Source organism: Homalodisca vitripennis, chromosome 5, assembly GCF_021130785.1.
Source record: "Homalodisca vitripennis isolate AUS2020 chromosome 5, UT_GWSS_2.1, whole genome shotgun sequence".
Classification (NCBI taxonomy): Eukaryota; Metazoa; Arthropoda; class Insecta; order Hemiptera; family Cicadellidae; genus Homalodisca; species Homalodisca vitripennis.
This window is the reverse complement of record NC_060211.1, coordinates 36,259,103-36,280,961: the sequence shown is the minus strand read 5'-3', so window position 1 is coordinate 36,280,961 and position 21,859 is coordinate 36,259,103.

The following is a 21,859-nucleotide window of genomic DNA, read 5'->3' as shown; positions in this document are numbered from 1 at the left end:
TAAACTAAGCTGTTTTGTAAATTAAATGCGTAGTTATATGTAAAGCTAGATCCAGTGTTTTAGGGAGTAAAACTCAATTCCACGAATTATTTATCAATTGAAATCACGGCGAAACAAATTTATTACATTATTTAACTTGAATACTGAATCACTGATAGTGACTTCAATAATCCCAAAAATTAATGCCCCTGTCTTCAGTTAATCCGGGTTCCGAGAGACAATCTGACAGTAAGGATGGAACCTGGCTTTTGTTGAAATCAATAGAGAGATTATTTCCAAGAAACGAACTGAGCATCAGCTGCACCATTTTCGGCGAAGTTAAAAATAATAATTGTTTAACTTGAATTATATTTCTATTATTTTACCGACCAAAATCCTACCGTCAGACACATACGATAATAAATGTTAAATCAGCGTCAGCTAACTTTACATGAGTGGTGACTTTCAGTTTCTGTATATACTTGTATGACCGTGAAATTAATATTATCTAAGTATATGTATTCTAAGATATTATTATAGTTTCATATTTAAAAAATCTTTTGCTAACCTCCAATTTTAACATCAAATAAAATTAGCATATTTGGCGATTAAGTCATCTTATCAAAATATGTCTATTTATTTCGAGAAACATCAGGATGTTTATACATAAAACAAAAATTGACCATCACATATTGTAAGGTCAGGATTATTCGAAAATCACCTAGCTAAGGGAAGCCAATAGTCACTTATTTTATTAAGCTAGTGACAAGAACACTAAGAGTTGTAACGTTCGTTTACTATAACAAATAGATGTCTCGCAGAAAAATAATTAGAATAAACTAGATAAATTTTTCATCACGTAATTCACCTATCATATACCAATAATTTAAAATTACAAAAGTATACTAATGGATAGAAAGCATTGTGCAAAGAATTGCTCCCAGAGACAAAGTTAGAACACATTTACTGAATTCTTTCTATTGCGATACTCCCTAGTAAACGTGACTCAGCTTTTTATCGGAAACACGTAACCTAACTACCACCAGTAGAAGTACAACCACTGTAGTAGCTACTTCCGGTGGTATATATATCCATAAATATACAATTATAGTAAAACTAACATCATTCTCACACGTATTCAGGACGACATATTATAATTCAGGGTGACATGGGTATGTAATGTGGATTATAAAATAAAAATGATAAAAAATACAACAAATACATCATCCTAATTTATCACTTTATATTTGGTTAAATGATTACAATAGACCCTTTCCGATAATATGTGGTTCTTAGTAAATACTCAAATACTTTCGTTCAACTATTCAATCATTTAATTTATAAGGTTCGGATTTATATCAATTGTACGAGTAAATATCGTAATTTACACTATTCTAAGTTGTAAATAAAGATGAAATGAGAGTTTAGAAATTTATTTATGACACACATTCATACTGAGTTCATATATTGGTGAATCTCCAGAGGTAGTATAATTAAATCATGGATATAATTTACTATAAAACAATAATAATTTTATTGGGTCTTTCAAAATATGGAAATTATATAAAATTGTTATGAATGACATGATTTAAATAACAAGAAATTTAAAACATACATTTATGTGTTTCTCTTGGCATAAAGTGTATTTTATATAGTTTCTGATAGAATATTGTAATAGATTTGTAATAAAAAGTTTGTTTTCCTATATTAGCAACAACTTGCTCCGATGAATGTGCAAAATAGTACTATCAAGTACAGTCAAGTCCTACTAATGATTCGCTGTAAAGCCTGCCACTCACAAAAAAGCTGCATTTAATGTCACAGAGTGCGGTGAGACGAATTTCTAAAAATATCCTGTCAAGACCTCGTTATAAATGCGTCAACACGAGTCTTGAATACATTATCCTTTCTTGAGAAGGGTTTTATTCACTAAGCTTACCGATTTATCTATTAGAGACTAATAAGTTTTGTAATGATTCAGTCTTGACACCAGTTTTATACGTATTCTGTTCAACATAACTTTATGGAGAATAATTTCTTATTTCACAATTACTAAAACATTCTTTATAATTTTCAATGTATTGTAGAAATACAATTGAGTATTAATTACAACGCTACTAGTGATACTCATATCTGGATATATTGTAGGACTGTGCAATACTATAGCCTATAATTCAGCATATCTGAATATGAAAGTCTTTTGGTATGCTAGAAACGCTTTGTTTAACTATAACCACTATTAGTGTGTTGGAAAAATGTATTTACATTGAAAACTATTTTATAAAATGCAATACAATATTCAATACAGATTCATTATAAACCGTCATGCCTAAACAAGTTGATATCTTATCATATAGCATTATGCCGAATTTAATTCCAGATTATAAAATAATTTTTTATAGTATGAATATTATCGTATAGAACAAAATTGTGAATAGGGATCAAACTAAACATTTCTGAGCATTTGGGAAAATTGAATATTTCTTTCTAAAGTGTTAAACGACCATTGCCGCAACACATATACTAGAATACAGAATCCTAGCATATTGCAGAGCCATCAAGATACACCCTAGTCACAGGTAACAGAGGTTACCGGGAAGGTGTCCAATGTAACATTAGGACTTGTAACAAAGTAGTTGCCGGAGCCTTTACATAAATATTTTTTAATTTGCAGCCTTTGACTAACAGCACAAATAGTGTAAACTATATTCGAAATTTCTAGCGTTACTACATACGGAGCAAGTAGTTGTGATAAAATTATTTGCAAGCAATAATGATGTTGCTAAGTAGTCTTCTTCGTATTATTAAAGTACAAGTGAATTTCTCAATTTACATTCTTCAGCTGCTATTCGACTTGAAGTACACACCAACAATGCTCGAAAGCAGACATCTAGAATATGCAAGTATCTTCTTCCAGAGGAGTTCTTTGTGGGAGTTTAAAATTTCGAAATTTTTTGACCCATTTGCACTATACCTGAAACTGTTGCTGTACTTCAGAGAAACGATTTAGAAAGAAAAAGTTCTGTATTGTGTAGATATTACAATTTGCATACTTGGCTATGGCATCTTTTCTGATCTGTGGTAAATTAAGTGTAATTATATGTACAAAGGTTTAGTGTAACTTCGGATGTAATTTTGGTGTTGAAGTTATAACGAAAATTACGTTGATTTTCTATGTAAGTAACACATTTTTACTAGTAAAAACTGACATTTTTATCACAATCGTAGACTCCAAAAATACTGATTTATTATAGTGTACACTTGCTCACGGGGGATTTTATAACATACACAAAAAAGTGTGACTTATATGGTTAATAAGTGTTGTTTATTAAGTAAAAATGATTTTCATAATTGAACATCAGGCTCGAACATTAAACTGCATTAATTACTTGAACACAGTTTTAGAACAATATATAATCCTAACCTAACTTAACTTAACCTACCCGAACCTAACCAAACATTACCTTACGTTACCTAATCTTCATCGATCAATCATCACGAAATTTTTAGTGTATTTACATACAATCATATCAGTACATTACAATTCAGAGAAGGGATGTGGGCTAATCAAGTCTCAAACTCAATTGATAATCAGATGATTATCTATAAGTAATGTAGCTGTAATAGAAGCTTACCTCTGATTGTATGGGGAAAGAGAAAACAATTTCTGGCTAATCCCCGTTCTTATATCTCTAAAACTTTCTACAATAAATGGACCGAACTTCTCTCTCTTTTGTTTTGCTGTAAACAACTTCTTTTATAAGTTCTGCGACATGTAAATGGAATATAGTTCCCAATATAAGTTTCTTGAAACATCTATATAAAGGAATCCATCGTGTTGCAGGTTGATGTAATAAGGGTAGTGTGGTGTCAAATGTCATTTTAATAACGTTTCCTTTTTATATATAAACTCCTTCTAGTTTAATAGTTTATAAATTATATAAAAAATAGAATTCTAAATCCGTTGTTTTGAGTTAAATAATAATGGGTAATGATGTAAAGTATTTTATCAGTCTAAATGAAATATTCTGCAACACATTTGAATTGTCACTGTAGATATTCTTGGCCTTTGCTTATAAAGTCCCAACTTCTATGGTGTTTCGTGGCGAGATTTATGTTTAGAAATACATCTGTATTTAAATTAAAAATTATATTCCTTATAACTTCACACCATATAACTAACTTATATAACTAAAATCACACTAATTAAATAACTTTAGGCACTCATATACAAATATATTTAATTTTGCTGCGAAATTTCACAGAAATGTTTATACATTATATTTTAATAGTTTTATTTATGCTCTACAAATTATACAATAAAAAAGGTCATAGCCTTTTATGTTTGTAAAACATCAGTTATGATAAATTCATTTCAATCGATTCTTGCATATTTTGTAGATAAGTATACCTTCGTACTTACAGTAATGCTGCATTTAACTAAATATATGGTATATTTTGAAAATATACGTATAATAATTTTTTATTTTTCGGTGATTTTTACTGTAAATATTGAACCGAATAGACCAGTATTAACATTTTTTCTCTTCCTTTACTTATTATAAAAGTACTAGAATGGTGGTGATGGAAATATAATCATGCATTAAAACTACTAAATGAAATGTTTGGTTTCGGATTACAACATAAGATTATAATGGGATGCAATGAATATGTCTCTATGTGTAGTCAATTTTTTTTCAATTCTTTGAGCATTAACGTACAACTAGCCCAACCATTTCATCATAAGCAATATATGAATTTCTAAAGTGAATTCTCAAAGTGAATTGAGAGTTGGGAACCAAATCAGGTACTCCTTCTGACTGATTCCTTCTGTCATTTATTAAAGTCGAGTGTATGTGGAAAAAATGGAATTTCAAAATATTCCGTTCTTTTCTCAGAAAAAATATTATTAACAGATCGTACTGTAGAAATACCACACATTGAAATCTATCGATATAATGCGTTTGAGACCATAATCAAAATGACTCGTAAACATCAATGTTTTGTATTTTACAAAAATATCAAATAAAAAATATACTTTGTAGAATCGGAATATTAATTCCGAAATATATGCATTGGTAACAGAAGTGTAATTTTAAAACCTATAGTTTGTACAATTTCATCTTATTTTTTGTTATAACCCGTAAAAAATCACAGTAACAATTTAACAATGTGATTGTTAGTGCTCAGTATTTATGACTAAGTATAAACATAATAGGGATCGAGTTAAAGGGTATTTATTTGAAATAAAGAATCCTATAATAAGAAATATTAAATAAAAGTGGTCAATTTGTACATCTTTTGTGAATATAATTTTGAATGTCCTCTACTTCATAAACTATACAAATAAAAATGTAAAACTTCAGTTTAAAGATGAGTATACGACTTTAGTTGCATAAAGTTGTAAAGTTAAGTAAAATTTAAAGTTAAAACTACGGCAAACTTTATCTCTTTTTAAATATCATACAGGTTCTTCCTAAATCATGCCGTTGTTTGTTCATGTGTCTATTCGTCCTTCTGATAACTTTTAATATAAAGAAACATATCAACTTGAAAATTGGTAATATTACTTGTACTAACTGTTAAACTTTAAATATAAAAAATATGCATATCTTTGTATTATAATTCCGAGAGTTTTAGAACATTTAAATTAGTTATTTCATTATAACTGAAGAAAAAAAGTCATTAAAAAACTGTTTTGAATCTCCCATTGATTATAATGTTCGACAGTTAAAAAATACTATGTAATTGGAACACGAGCAGAACTTCGCCACAAGTGGAATTATTGTACCTATTGGAACTGTCACAGCAAGTTATACAGTATGTGTAAGCATAGTATGTAGTCAAGTTGTTAATTGAAATTGAGTTATTGTACTAAACACAATTAGTTTGTAACGTGGCACACAGCCAGTATTGCAATAAGAAAATTGCGATGTTCTAATCATATGTTGGATAATTGAACGCATTTTAATTTCTGGTCTGGAAAATGTGAGTTAAAAAAATTCTATCTAATTATACAAAACCTTCGAGTTTCGTTATTTTAAGGTTAGGAAAATAAAAACAAAAAGCATCAAAACGCCAATGCTAAAGGCCTTGGAAATGTATTATTAGCTGTTAATGAAATAAAAAATTACGTCTTTCAGGCCGAAGGTTCGTAAACTCTACCATTTGTTTTAAAGTTAGATATTTATTAATTTAAAATTAGTAATTATACTTTTAAGTTCTATTGTGCTATGATTATGATCTCAAAACATGGTGGTTTATATAATATAGAGGTAGTTAGTGATAATAGTCTAGAAATTGTTTCTACCGTACATAATAGCGTAATATAGCAGTAATTTCTAATTACTATATTTTCTTTTTTCCTTTAAATAAAATTATAACGTCATCTTGTAACTATGGTAGGTCAAAAAGATGCTGTAATTACGCCTGAACTGAACAAAATACTTTGCTTATTAGATACTATATACCTAATCCTAAATACCCTGTATCGAGTGGCGAAGGAAACCGCCTGTCATCAGTGTAGATCCCACCGTATGTGTCGTATCACGTCATCCGGTACAATTCAGGCGATCGTTGGACAAGAACGTCACACAGAAGAACATCCGGTCAAATTCAATCTCAAAGTTCTTGAGTTGTCCTCAGAGCATTCAGTACTTCTGGTCGCGTGCCATGAAGTTGGAGAACTCCACGTAGACGCTGACGGAAGTCGCTTCCCATCTGGTATCACATTAGGTATCGGCTGTTTTATTAATAGAATAAGTAACACATTTGATTGGAGAGCTTAAGCAATTTTTTAGCTTAAGTCTGCTAGTAGACGTTTTCTGAAAGAGAAAACCTGACACAATTTTATTTATTATTTTATTATTTATATTTCTATGTGGTGAGAATTTTTCCTTTAGTATTAATGCAATTACTGCTCAACAAAGAAGAAAACGCCGAAACCGCATCAAGCACTCACATATTTCACTATTAAATTAATTACTTGCTGTAGTATTAAAACAGTATTAGTATTGTGTATTACCATTGCAAATAAAGAAATAAAGATGTGAGAAATGTGAGTCCAGGTTCTGCTGGAAGTTCGCAAGTTATTCCACCACTCGAGTCAACCCCTATAAACAAACTCAAGAGAGGATTCAGGATTCGTAAAGAAACGCTTACGTCTGCTATACACCTTTGCCCTTCAACAGCTGTTTTTGTAGCAGATTTATTTCAGCGAAAATATCAAAACCTAAAACTTTATTACAGTTTAAATGTATAATGTGGTTTGTAAGAGATTATTTTGCTATTATTGCTTTTAACTTATTTTCATATTGGTAAAAATTAAATCATGACTCAAATACGATATCTAATGAATTTTGAACTGTTTCCTATCACCGGATAGTTTCTCATTACATAATGAAAGTATATTTTTCTGCTAGCTGCATATACTTCATTTCCATTTCTATTCTCCATATAGAAATGAAGTAATCTTGGTATAGCTGTATTATGCACTTATCAGTGTCATACTAGATATTCCTCAACTAAAATAATTGAATATAAAAAAAAACAATAATTATAAAAGACATAAGTAATAAACCAATGAAAATATGTGTAACAATAAACTATCATATCACGTTTTTATGGTGATCTTTTTTACAGTGAATCTTTTTGGAGATATGTGATAAAAATAGCTTAACATTTAATTAGTAAATTTAAAACTATAGCTAAGTTTATAATATATGATTTCAGGCAATCCTCAGTTTCCACAAATTACGGTGGGGAATGAACATGATAGTATTTTTAGTATGTGGGTATGAAAGGTATTGAATAATTCTCGTTACAAAAGGAAAACATTATTACAAATTGGTAGAATTTATATTATGTTCGCTGTTACCCGCGGCTTAGTGCGCTATCTTTAGAACCGGAGTCATTATATGGTTTAGTAAAAGCAATTATGATGTAATATGATGGGAGTCCAATAAAAATTTTAAAACGTAAGTAGGCATACATCAAGAAGATATTATTTAAGTTCGTGGTAAATAGCATTAAAGTTTAACTTAATAAATTATATCATGTTTGGCACGTGTAGGAGCATTTCTGTTTTTAACTAATTATATACATATCGTCACAGCTGAGTGTGCCTTGTCATCGTGATCAAGAAAACACAAAACTCTGATCACACAGGTCTCGGAAACTTATTTCTGTCAAAAAGCGTATATTTCCAGTCCTTGTCATATATTTCAGGTCTAAGATATTTTCAGTACCATAGTAGAGTTTGCATTGGTGTTCTGATGAAGAAAAAATATATATACTTACGTAGGACCAAGATACCTACTTCGGTTAAAAAGTGCCTACTTAAGACCGTTTAAATTCACTTACCTACTAAGTCACAGTTTACCTTGCCATATAGCCTCGATCAAAATATTATATACGTTCGATTATTTAGTTCTCGGGAATCTATTTTGGTAAAAATCGTGTTGACATATTTGAGTTTGCCTTGTCCTGATGAAGAAAATACTCATATAAGTATGACTGAAAAGCCTATTACGACCTAGGGGAAAGTCCTACCTACTTCCTATGTACTTTCGGTATAAGAGAAAAATCCTTATTAATGTTATGCAACATTACAAAATAATCGTTATTAAAGTTTTGCGTTACACTTGTTTTTGGACTGTAGCCAGGGAAAGAATGAATCGTAGAGGCATGTTAGTATTCATTTCTCTGTTTTTCCATAAGCCCTTGTTAAAATGTAATATCATAATGTCAAGGAAGCCCACCAGTTTAAAGTAACTTATTTGAAAACATTCACAACTTTGATCATTAAGGTTAGTTTAATAACAGTATATTATGCATTAGAAGATTGTAATTCGTCACTGGCGCAATCTAGAGTGAAAAGTATATATATATATATATATATATATATATATATATATATATATATATATATATATATATATATATACTTTTTATTTACTATCTGCATTACACTACCGATCAAGCACTTTTTACTTATTATTGATAAAATTTAAATGTAAACAGATGGTTCAGAAAGTTGTTGAACTATAGCTTTCAACAGCTGTTTAGTGCCAGTTTAATTTGAATTATAAAACGTAAAAACTCAAACTTTTCTGAATTCCAAAATATTTCAGGTAAAGTTTCTTAACTGTTTCTTTATAAAAACCTAACTCTGATTTCAATGGACATTTTACAAAAAGAATTAACCGAATTGGTCCGGCCGTTATCGAGATTAGCGCTTACCAACACATTTCGCCATTCATTTTTATTTATAATATGTACATAAGTATTTAAAAATAACCTATGATTAAATAGCAATATTAATACTTCCCAAAAACTTGTAAACATATAAAAGATAATTAAAAGCCCCTGTAAAGTCACTATCTTAGTATATTTTGATATTTACACTATATAAAAATCACTGTCAAGTACAGTTCTAAATGTGTTCAGCACTCAAAGTGCTCTTAATCATTTAAGTCTTAAAAGTATTTCTTCAATTATTAAAACTTCATCTGTATGGTAAAAATGTATATAAGAGGAGCTGTTCGGGAAAAATAAATTTTACAATAATAGTAGCATAAGACCGGAAGAGTTCCAGAACCACGTAAGTATTTAATTGTGGTGATATAATATGTTCCGTTGTTTATTTAAAGGAATTTTTATTAAAGTAGTATTTGTACTAACCGTTTATACTACTATTTGTATATTATGTGTATGTGTACTAATCGTTATTGTTCTATGAGGAAGATAACAAAAACGGGACTTAGTTTAGAAAATAACTATGAAATAACATCCCTTGATGTAAATTCGTCATTGAAAATTAATGACTTGACAGAATAGTAATGCTTTGCATATTGTTACGATCGTTTATCATCGTTGTGTGAAAAATATGACGCTAAGAGGGAGCACATCATCGCTAACGATGATGGATAACTTTGTATGTACGTGTAAACATACACCTACGTTAAATAATACTGATTACCGATTTGTAATTTTTTCTGCGCGAGAATTGGAATTGCGTGATTGTTTCAGTCTTCAGTAATTTATATTTGGGTTTTTTCGTAAATGTAAATTAATGTAGTTGCAGTGATAAACATGTAAGGAGACAGAACGGTTTTGTAAATCCTGCAGTAAAATCCTGAGTTTTTTACGTGAAGTTTTATATAAAAATATCTCATCTGTATTCGTCCTCAAAAAATAGTCTTACATTATTTTTAGGGATAAGCATTGAATTTAAATACCGTGTAGTTACCAAAAGCAATAATATTAGAAAACATTTTAGAATAGTTTACATTAAATGTAATCAATTTTCCTACATCTTTTACTAATTAATTCGGTTTCATTAATTTTTTCATAATATGATTAACTATTCTGTTCTATTGTGCGGTATTTTACTTACAGTACGTAAATTAATATGTTAGTCAAATTGCCAAATTTATTTTCACCCACTGAGGTAAAAAGGTTTAATGATTGGGTGAATATAAGCAAACCACAATTAAACTCTGCTGGAGGGGGCACTCACTTGTACCCTGGAGATGTGTAGGCCTATTATTGGATTTTCCGGTTATGCGTAGATTACATCGTAATATTCCTAATGAAATTTTAGAGGTAGAGAGTGGAAGTGTTAATTGTACGGTGGAAGAGCATGGGTTAAGTGGATATAATGACCGTTCCAAAATTCTACCCGATAATCCTATTTTCCGTCTTAAGAGGAGTAAAAATAAAGTCCCATGGCTAGTAACCGTATGAAGATATCAGAAATAAAATATAAAGAGCTCCAAACTCTTTATAGCTCAAACATACGTTTGAAACAATAAAGCAATTAAGAGATTGTTGTAGTTAATAGTTTTATTAAATAAATATGAGTTTAACATAAAATAACTTTTGCATTGAAAAATAACATTTATTATCGTCGAATATATACCGTATTCATTTTACATTTAATGGTAATATTATCCATTTAAATACTAGAATGCTCCTCTGTATATTAACGCAAACGGTATATAACTTTTTTCTAATATTGCAATATTGTTTTGTTGGCTGTAGCGCTCGGATGGATTTGACGACAAAGCCAATGACCATGCGTTGGCATTGACACTGACAGTTTCGGCCCAGATCAACTGTGACAGTCACATGACGATCACCAACCTCTGCATTACAAAGCCCGTCACAACCTGTCTTTACCTGTGACACGTCGCTCTGAGGAACATGACATGCAGCTACACGGTGACATGTGCATAGGAACCCTGTTGGTTGAATCGTTAAAGTAAAGTTGTAGATAAATAAACTTTTGTTTTAAAATCTAATACGACTATTTATATAACAAATTGTGATAGAAGAATAAGACAAGAGAGTGGGGACAAAATGAATTAATAACTGGACCAGAAGAGAGAGCAAGCTTGAGGAAAGGCACGTTGCAGCTATAATTCATTTCTGTAACAAATGAGTCTCGGCCGGTGAAACCGAGATACTACGGTCTCCTGACCTTCATGGTTGTGTTACGGTGCTTTATACTGTTTGTTTGGTATTTTTAAACTAAGTTCTGCACTAAAAAATGTGTATATTGAATATTTTGTTAAATTTGTATGTATCAATACATGATTAATTACTATTTATTATTACAGTTAAGTTCTAAACTGTAGGTACAAGTCATACACAATGGTAATCAAATTTATAAAACAAGAGATTTATTTTTTGATTTCTTTGAAAAATTGTGACAAAATGTTGCGTATAAAGTTTTGACGTGGCCTGAAGTAAGCGTTGAATTGAATTGGTACTTAATAAGATGAAGGTATCATCAAAAAGGAAAATAATATGAAGGTATCATCACAAACGCATATAATATACTGATCAAAGTATTATCAAAAACGTCAATAAGATAAAGATATCACCACAACAAGGTATAATTGTTTAGAGATTATATCTTGAAGTATAGTGAAAGTATACTGTCCAAGATGTTTAATTTATAATATCAAATAAAGATTTATGTGTAGCCTCATGAATATGATCGTCACATATAATTTACTATTTATATTAATAAGTATATCATCTTTATATATCGAGAAGGTAAAGGGAAAATGTTTGCTACGGAAAAATTAGTACATAGTGTGTATATACATTTTATAATAATTACAACCTCACTAACTGTTGCGTATTTGTGGACGTTAATGTAAACTATGTGGGTGGAGAATGTGGGGAACAACTTAAAATTTGCATAAGGATGGTCTCAGTAAAAATAAAATTTCGTCCTTAGTAACAAAATATTTTTCTATAACTTACAGGTATTGTTTATCTTTAAAGTGCAAGCTATTATTGTGTAAATAGTACGCTATTATTTACTTGTATAAATAGTTTAATTATAGTTAAAATCTAAATGTTATGTAAATTTAATACGCACACACATGTCAGTGATTAAAAAAATTATTAAGCTGTTTATTTAAACGTGGTAAAATATTAACAAAATATTAAATATTTTTAGTTCTATATTGAGCCTGTAACATTAGCTACCTATTTAAACTCTGTTTTATAACGCAGTAGTATTTAAAATACAGTTTTCACCTTACAGTGACTTGTTTTAAATTCTTTTTGATGCAAAGATTATTTAGGTGTCGATACAAAGTAACATTTGCTCAATAGTCCTTCAACATCTTTCGTACGTTGTGACTCTTAATATTTATTGTATGGCCTGGAACATAAATTTTAGAAGTACGAAAATCAGTGCGAATCTTTGTTCGGTTCTTGTCTCTTCATATCACTTCTGAACTCTATTTTGTTAGTTATTTAAATTTGTAGATTTTATAAACCTTAATTAAAGGTGCCCTTCTATGTACTACAATAGCCATGGAACAGATAACGCTGCTTGGAAAGACAAAATCAAGCAACCACGTATTTCGTCACATGTTTGCAACGTAACGTCATCAAAAAGTAATAAATAGATATATTGAGAGACAATGGAAAACTGTTGAACTTGTTACTTAGAGTATCCCAACTAGTTTTAGAAGAAGCACTTAATTGAATTACCTGCAGTTACGAGTACTCAGTAGAAGCCAAGTGTCACTTTGGAGGGGTAGTCTTCAGTTGATGAGTGGTTCTGTGTTTAATCGTTGTAACTGTTAGTTTGAGTTTGTAAATTATTTTAAAGTATGTAAAAGTAAGTGGAACTGTTATGCCATGAGAGTTAAAATCAGAGATCCTAAATCTAAAATTTCCTAATGCTGTAAAAAATTATCAAATTGAGTAGTCTAGTACGAGTTATTTCAGGGCTATACGTCAAGAAATGAATGGAATAGACAGTAAATAATAATGTTTTATTAAAAAAACCCACAATTGCTAATGTCAATTTAATCGTAAAAATTTAAAGGTATTGCGTCTTATGGATTATCTATTTTTATTGAAAGAAAAGAACGAATGTATCGAACGAAAGATGGGTGCCCAGGGATGGGAGAGAAGTCCTAAGGGCCGGGAAGAACTGCTCACGTCTCTATCACAACTCTCCGCAGTAACAAATGCTTCTGTAGTTGCGAGACCGAGATAGGATGTCTTAACATTTACACTGTTTATTGACAACGTTTCCTTGCATAAATTTCTTGTGTTTATAAAGATAAATCAATAATTCTTTTAATTGCAACGGCTGTTACTTTTGGGTATTCGTCTAAAACTACAAAAATGTATTAGTAGTTGTTACATGGTACAAATTTCGTTTAATGTTTACGAATAAATTTGGTTTATAGCAAACATCCTTTCCATACTCAAATTGAGCAATTGATCTCAATTGCTAAAATATTTGATGGTCCATAAAGACTTTTAAGTTTTGGTTCATCCTTAAACCGTTATTATACAACATAACCATGTCTTGAAGAAAAAATACAGATTCGTGAATGATGTGAGGAGACTGTTTTATCCGTGTATATTATTGTAAAGTAATGGAGTAGTTTTTTGTCACCAATTTCAATACATTTACTAATACTTGCATGCTTAATTCTTTACATGCTGTGAATCACGTCTCGCAACTTTGGGATAAATATCGCAACGTAATTTCCTATCCAACCCTTGAAATTGTTTCAAATGCTTAGCAGTATTTTTATCAGGTATCTTTATGATGTTTACATACTTAAGTTTCATTGAGCTACTGTCAAAAATCGTAATAATTTAGAAACGGTGTGGAAATAAATATTTTCAATATATTCACCAGAATTTTAGTTTAAGAGATATATCATTTTGTGGCAATTTCATGATAGATTAAACATGGTGTATCTTATGAAACATTTAATGATAAATTTCATCTACAAAGTAATGAAATACCAAGAGCTTTGTTAACTAAAAAAATTCAAACCAGCCTTATTTATAATTTTTCTTATGGGGAGAAGGATCACCTATCTAGCTTTATTATGGGTATCCTAAAGGCCACTAAATGTGTAATGATAAAAACTGAATAAAGAGGGTGATCAGTACTGATAATATGGCCGTATTTGAACGTGCCTTATGACATATTCAAATTAAGACCTCGCAAACTAGAACTATTCCATTCAAGAATGACTGATCTATGAAGGTGAAAAAGGTCACTACGTTTGCACTAGAAGTAATGCGTCCTAGTCTGTTAGTAATGTACAACAGATACAACTAACAAGATTAATTCAAGAATAGAATAGAATAGAATAGAATAGAAACATTTTTTATTTCCAAAAACATATACACATAGATACCGTATTGGATTTATTTACATTTGATGAATAGTAAATGACCCTTTTACTGTACTTACTAAGTGGTGATAAAATAAAACAATTTAATTTTAAGTATAGTAGTTGGATAATATTATTTATATAATTTAAGTAAACTATTTATTAAATATTAACATATATTATAAAATGGAAATTAGCCTACATGGGCAAGCAGCCTGTGCGTAGGCTAGAGTCGTACTAAATGTGTATGTTATCTAGATGTCGAAAAAAGTGTTACTGTTACGTGTCGGTGTGTTTTAAGGCATAAAATGTAGAAATGTAGTTGTGTGATGAAGGAGATAAGAGATAATATTGTCGTATTAGACAAAACCATCAGTAGAATTAAGACCACATACACAAGACAGTGATATGACGACCGGGGGATGATGAGGGGTCAAGATCAGGTTGGTCCCCAGTCTGAGTGAATGAAAGTCTCGGATCCTTGGACTCCAATTTGTAACAACAGTTCTGTGACATTATATTTAAATTTTGTAATACTACCTGATTCAAATAAATTTTAATGCTGAAATTTGTTACAATGTTTCTAAATATAATATGTGAAATATAGTAAGAATTGGTTTTTGAAAAGGATTTATTACATTAATACCAACATGTTCTGAATATCTTGTTTGGTAAGAGTGCACAATTTCTGGTAATGTTGTATTAGCATTTTTGTAGATGTGAATTAGTAATTTTTTTATATTTTATATATATAACTGTCGTAGTGAAAGTAGGCAGGATCCTGAAAGAGAGACTCAGTGGGATAACGCACATTTTTTCCTCAACCCTGCCTTTAGTATACTCTTTTGCGTAATGAAAAGAGGTTCGAGAAGCGTTTTACACGCACCGCCCCACGCAATGTTACCGAAGGAAAGAAGTTACTGAACATAAGCATAATACGCTAATTTTATCTCGTTTACGTCTAATTTCACTTAGTTTCCTAAATGCATAAATATACTTTCTAACTTTGTTAAGGACGTAATCAACGTGCTCAGACCATTTTAAGCGAGAGTCAAAAACAACTCCCAGGTATTTATAGTGTTTTACGAGCTCTATTTCTTTGCACCCACATGTTGAATTGGAGTAACTACCGCACTGATGAATTATTAGATCTGTCAAATTATATTCTGTACTAGAATTCTCTCAGGTATAGCGTATTTATCATTTATGACAGGCACTATGTTATCCGATTTCCCCTGTAATTCTCCTGCAATGGTAATGACAGTTGGGTGCACTGCGTAACATTTCCTCTACGACTACACTGTTCAACCTGTGTTCGTATTGTACAAAATAAAAAACAGGCACCGCTAGGTATACAGGTACTATGTTATCCGATTACCCCTGTAGTCCTCCTGCAATGGTAATGACAATTGGCTGCACTGCTTTACATTTCATCTACAACTACACTGTCCAACCTATACTCGTACTGTACAACAGATAACCACCGTTTTTTTTTGTTTTTTTTTTCCCTGGGGCGGCCTACTGCCATGCACTTAAGCCTCAAGGGCCTTTTGCGCACCCCGGAGACACCATGAGGACTACCAGTCTACATCTTCAGCAGTTCAACAAACCGCCGAAGACAACCTATCAAGTCCTCCTGGACCCCTCCTGGAAAACTCGCCACCCCTGTTCAAGCTACCAAAGATGGCATACCGCTCTCTTGCTATTGCTGGGCAATCAAAGAGCAGATGCTCAGCAGTCTCCTCCTGCTCATTACACCTTCCACAGAGCGGATCCCCCTGAAGGATGCCAACTCTGTGTAGGTGCTTCTTCAGGTGACCATGCCCCGTAATGAGACCAATGACCTTAGAAGACATTGATCTGTTTAATGAGAGAAGGTCCGAGGCCACCTTGGGGGAAGGTGACTGTAATACCATTCTACTCACTCTCAAACCCGGATGCAACCTCCACCTTCTCCCATGCTCCGCGCGAATCCATTTCGAGACAACCCTAGAGGATTCACACCTTGGAACACCGCAGAATGGTTGAGGGCCCGTCATAATTGTTGCTGAGCCCTGGTTGGCCAGGGCATCAGCTCTTTCGTTCCCAAGAATCCCCTCATGACCAGGAACCCAACAGACGGTTACATTGTTGATTCTGGCAAGGGAGGAGGAAACGGTCTGATAGCAATCCCAAACCAGTTTGGATTTGATTGCACAGGAATCCAGCGCCTTCAGTGCTGCCTGACTGTCCGTGAAAATGTTAATCGTCTTGCCCCTATATCGCAGACGAAGATTCTCACGAGCACATTCCATAATGGCTGCGACCTCCGCTTGAACAACTGTCGGATACGGACCCATAGGAACCACCAGCTCCCTACATGGTCTCACTCCCAGAATTCCAGCGCCCGTGCCGCTTTTTGTTTTAGAGCCGTCTGTGTACCATTCGAGCTCCGCTGGTGGAAGAGGTTGCTTCCCCTCTGACCAATCATCCCTTGAGGGCAAAATAATCCTAAAGGGTTTGTCAAAGGAAAACTTTTGTGGCATCTGATCAGAGATCATGTGCAAGACATCCTCCTGTATCAGAGTGCCAATTCTGCAGTGCCCACCTCTGCAGCCCGACCAGAGTCCCGTCTGCTGAAGACAGTAGGCACTCTTCCTGGCCATAGCTCGAATGACAATGTCCAGGGGGGCGAGATTAAGACAACAGTCCAGAGCCGCGCCTGGCGCACTAGGAAAGGCCCCTGTGATAGCAAGGCTGGCCATCCTTTGGATACCTGCCAGACGTGCTACCACAGTCTTGGTCTCCGTTTTTGGCCACCATACGACAGCTCCGTACATTAGTGCAGGTCTGACAACGGAAACATAAAGCCAGTACAAGAGCCTAGGCTTCAGTCCCCAGGGCCCACCTATCACACGTCTGCATTGCGTTAGAGACCACTTACCCCTGGCAATGACCCTTTCTAGATGAGGTCCCCAGTTTAGAACCCTATCTAGGATCACGCCCAGGTACTTGACCTCAGGCTTCAGCTCAACGGGTGAGCCTTTAAATAGAAAGGGACCAATGCCCTCCATCTGTCGCCTCCTGGTAAAGGCAACCACGGCAGCCTTGGTGGGGTTGACGGTGAGGCCAACCTTATCACACCAGTTTCCCACCATGTTCAGAGCAGCATTGGTCAGTTCTGTGATTGTTGTGTTGAACTTGCCACTCACAAGAATCACAATATCATCTGCGTACCCTTGTGCAAAGACGCCGCTGCTATTCAAAGAATTCAGCAGGTCGTCCACAACCAGGTTCCACAGAAGAGGAGAGAGGACGCCGCCCTGCGGACAGCCCCTCGTAGCCTTCGCACTAACACTTGCTCCCATGAGGGTTGAGACAACAACCCTGTCCGTGAGCAAGGCCCCTATCCAGTCACACACCTGACCATCAACGCCACGTCCCGAGACCGCATTGATAATCGCCTGAGTGGCTGTATTATCAAAGGCACCTTCAATGTCTAAAAAGACTCCTATAGCTACCTCTTTTTTTCCGCTAGCGTCTTCTCAATCCTGCATACCAATTGATGCAGGGCCGAGTCGCAAGATTTTCCTGGAGTGTAAGCATGCTGGTTAGGATGCAAAGGTCGCTCCAGAAGAGCTCCCTCCCATACAAACCTGGCAACCATCTTCTCCATGGTTTTGAGAAGGAAGGAGGACAGGCATATCGGCCTGAAAGACTTCGGCCGATCCATGCCCACCCTCCCCTGCTTCGGTATAAACACCACTCTAGACACTCTCCAGGGTAGTGGGATGTACCTGAGAGCCACGGAGGCTCTGAACAGTCTGCACAGCTGTGGAAGGAGAATGTCCAGTCCCCGCTGCAAGCAAACAGGTCTCACCCCGTCGCCCCCAGGAGCCTTATAGGGACTGAATGAGTTAATAGCCCACTCAATCCTGCTGAAGGTAACAATACGGTGCGCCAGACTCCACTGCGAGTGGGTGGCGCGACCCACATGTCTCCCCTCACTTTCGGGTGGTTGTTCACCCTCATAAACAATACAGTCCGGGAAGTGTGTTCCCATCATAACTTTTAGAACTCCTTCCGGATCAGTAATGTAGACACCTTGATCGTCCTTGAGACTACCAAGCGGCGAGATGGGATTCTTTGCCAACAGCTTTTGCAGCCTTGCACTGCCCTGCACACTGTCAATATCGGTGCAGAGCTTCTTCCAGGCTAACCTCTTAGCCGTACGAACCTTGCGGTTGTACAATGCAAGATCCTCATGGTAGGTGTCCCAAGTGCCCCAAGTTTTGGCTCTCCTGAATAGAGCCCTGACCCTCTTCCTCAAAGAGGCCAGTTCAGAGCTCCACCAGGCTACCTTCGATCTATTTTTATTAATAATCGGGCAGCTGAGATCGAAGGAGCCGACAATCGCAGAAGTTAGACCGTCAGCAGATTCGTCAAGCTGCGCCGCGCTGTGAATCCGCTTCCCATTAGTGGAATCAGAGTCCAGCCGTGCCCTGAGGTTTTCCTTGTATGATACCCAGTTTGTGTTCCTCGGATTCCTATACTGAACTTTTTCCAGCATCTGTTCACCGATCTTAAAACAGATGTGAGCATGATCAGAGAGGGAAGGCTCGTCAGACACATGCCAGCCATGTATCCGACCAGCCATACCCTCCGACATCATGGTCACATCTAACACCTCTCCCTTCTTGTCCTCGTGCGAAACGTGGGCACATTTCCAACATTTGCAATCATTAGACTACGGGACATTATATATTCTAGAAGTAACTTACCTCTGTTATTGGTGTTGGTGCTGCCCCACGCCTCGTTGTGCGAGTTGGCGTCGCATCCCACCACCAGTTCCGCTCCACTCCTCCCAACATGGTCCACCAAGGCAGCCAGTTCCCTGGAGGGCGTGGACTCCGCATCATCATACGGTAGATATGATGATGCAGCTAGCAGGGCTCGTCCAGTGCCAGCCACCATCAGCCTGACTGTGGCGAGATCCCTGCAACAAAATTCCAGAACAGGAATGCTGTCCACCTTGTTGCTTACAACAATACATGTCCTGGCATTTTCAACCTGGGCACTAACTATTTTTACCCCTGTCATTGAAAGCCCTGATATTTTTCCCTTGCTGATCCAAGGTTCCTGTATCAGAGCCACGTGGAAATCTTCCGACAGGAAGCGTCTGCAGAACACAGCCGAGGCAGCCTTATTGTGCTGCAGGTTGATCTGAAGAACCTTGATCCCCATGATCAAACGCCCCACCCCGCGCCCTCAGCTGGACCTGCTCCACACCAATGAACACCCTCCAGCCCCTCCCCTTAAGAGTGGTTGAAGACTGCTCATCCATTAAAATTACGAGAGTTCTGGAATCTCCCGTGTGGACATCTCCAACAACCCTCCAGTCCGACACAGAGATCCCAGCATTCTGTTTGTCAATGGCTTTGAGAATGGTCGCAGAGTCCTTCTCGGCCATGGGACCATCAACCCTTAGGAAGACCTTGGTAGATCTTATGAGGTCTTTGTAGTCCCCACAGATCACCCCTATTCCCCCAGGGCCACCGATCCCCAGCCCCGGAGCCAGACCCCGCAGCCAGTCCCTGGTCTCGTCACTGCCACAGAGCATGACTAGAGCCCCCCTTTCCGGGAAACACTTTTTGAACTGCAGACACACACCCTCTGCTGAGAGTACCTCGTCGAGAATGCGCCTCCGAAGTTCCATAGTCTCCTCCTCTGAGAGGCGCCTCTCAGGAAAATTCGCGGGGACCAAGACTAGCTTATGTCCCGTCAGAACCTCCCTGAATGTTTCTCCTAACCCCTCCTCCGTTGAGGGATTGGTACTTGTCGCTTGCGCTACTTGCCCAGGAGGTGCGATCGGGCGCCTCTTCGGCAGGGGTTTTTTTTTCCGCCGAAGAACCGCCCGAGCGCCCTCTCTTCCCAATAGGAGTAGAGACCGCACCTGCAGTTGCCTCCGGTGCTGCCTCCCTCTGTTTCCTCAACTTTTTTCTTTCGTTGGCCGACATCTTGCCCGTTTGCCTCCTCCATTGACTGTCCGGAAGCCAGGTGCCGTCGGCCTTTTTCTGCTCCATCGCCCAACGCTTGCGCAGTTTAAAGGGGAGCTTAAGGTTGTAGTCCATTACACATGCTCCAGTGTCTGTGTCCATGGACTCAACCCTTCCGCTAGCATCATCGAGTACTGCATCATCGTCGATGGTGGTAGCGCTAGAAGAACAGGCAGATACATCCAAGGCCTGGGTGCCGGATGCAACTGCCCGTTGCAGTTCTTCCAGATCTAAATCTGTTGGTGTGTTTTTGTTTTTTTGTTAAAAGACTCCATAAAAGGTCCCACGAGTACCGAGGAAATAACGGTCCACCCAGCCAGAGCCCCGCATGACCAGGTAAGGCTATTTACGCTTGGGGGGGCGCCCAACCCCCAAGGGCTCCGTATACGACGCACAACCCCTGCGCCATGCATCCCTTAGGCACGGGTCGCTTCACACCGTGGGATTGGGGTGCCCTCAGTCAAAAACAAGTTTTTGTGTGTGGTGCGATTCCAGGCGGACCCGGACTGGCACCACTACTGCGCGGCGCCGAGGGCCGTCACCGCGCAGAGTGCACACTCGAGACACTACCCTAGATCCTGGGGTTTTGTTGACAGCAGGGCCACCTCAAGCAGGACGCTGAATAGCGTTTTATAATCCGAGCCCAACCATTGGTTAGATGGTTGGATTCGGATCCCCCTTCGGTCTTGAGCGACACCTTGCGGTGCCGCCCCTGGAGAGGTACTTTCCCAGTTCATTTGGGATTGACCCGAACTAAGGTCAGCCCGTCTCCTAGACCCCAACCACCGTTAGGTATACCGTGTGTATCTTTGATGACAGGTACTATGTTATACGTTTACCCCTGTAATCCTGCTGCAATGGTAATGACGGTTGGCTGCACTGCGCACATATCCTATACCACTACACTTTTCAACCTATACTGATGACAGGAACTATAATATCCTAATAACCATGTAATTCTCTGCGATGGTAATGGGAGTTGGCTGCACTGCGTAACATTTCCTTTGCGAATACACTGTCCAACCTCTGCTTGTACTGTACAACATATATAACTAACCACCGTCAGGGATAACGATTTTATCCACAATGGCATACACTCGTACAACAAACGCAACAAAGTAACAGTTGGGTGTAGTGAATCATATTTACTAATATAAAAATATCAATAAT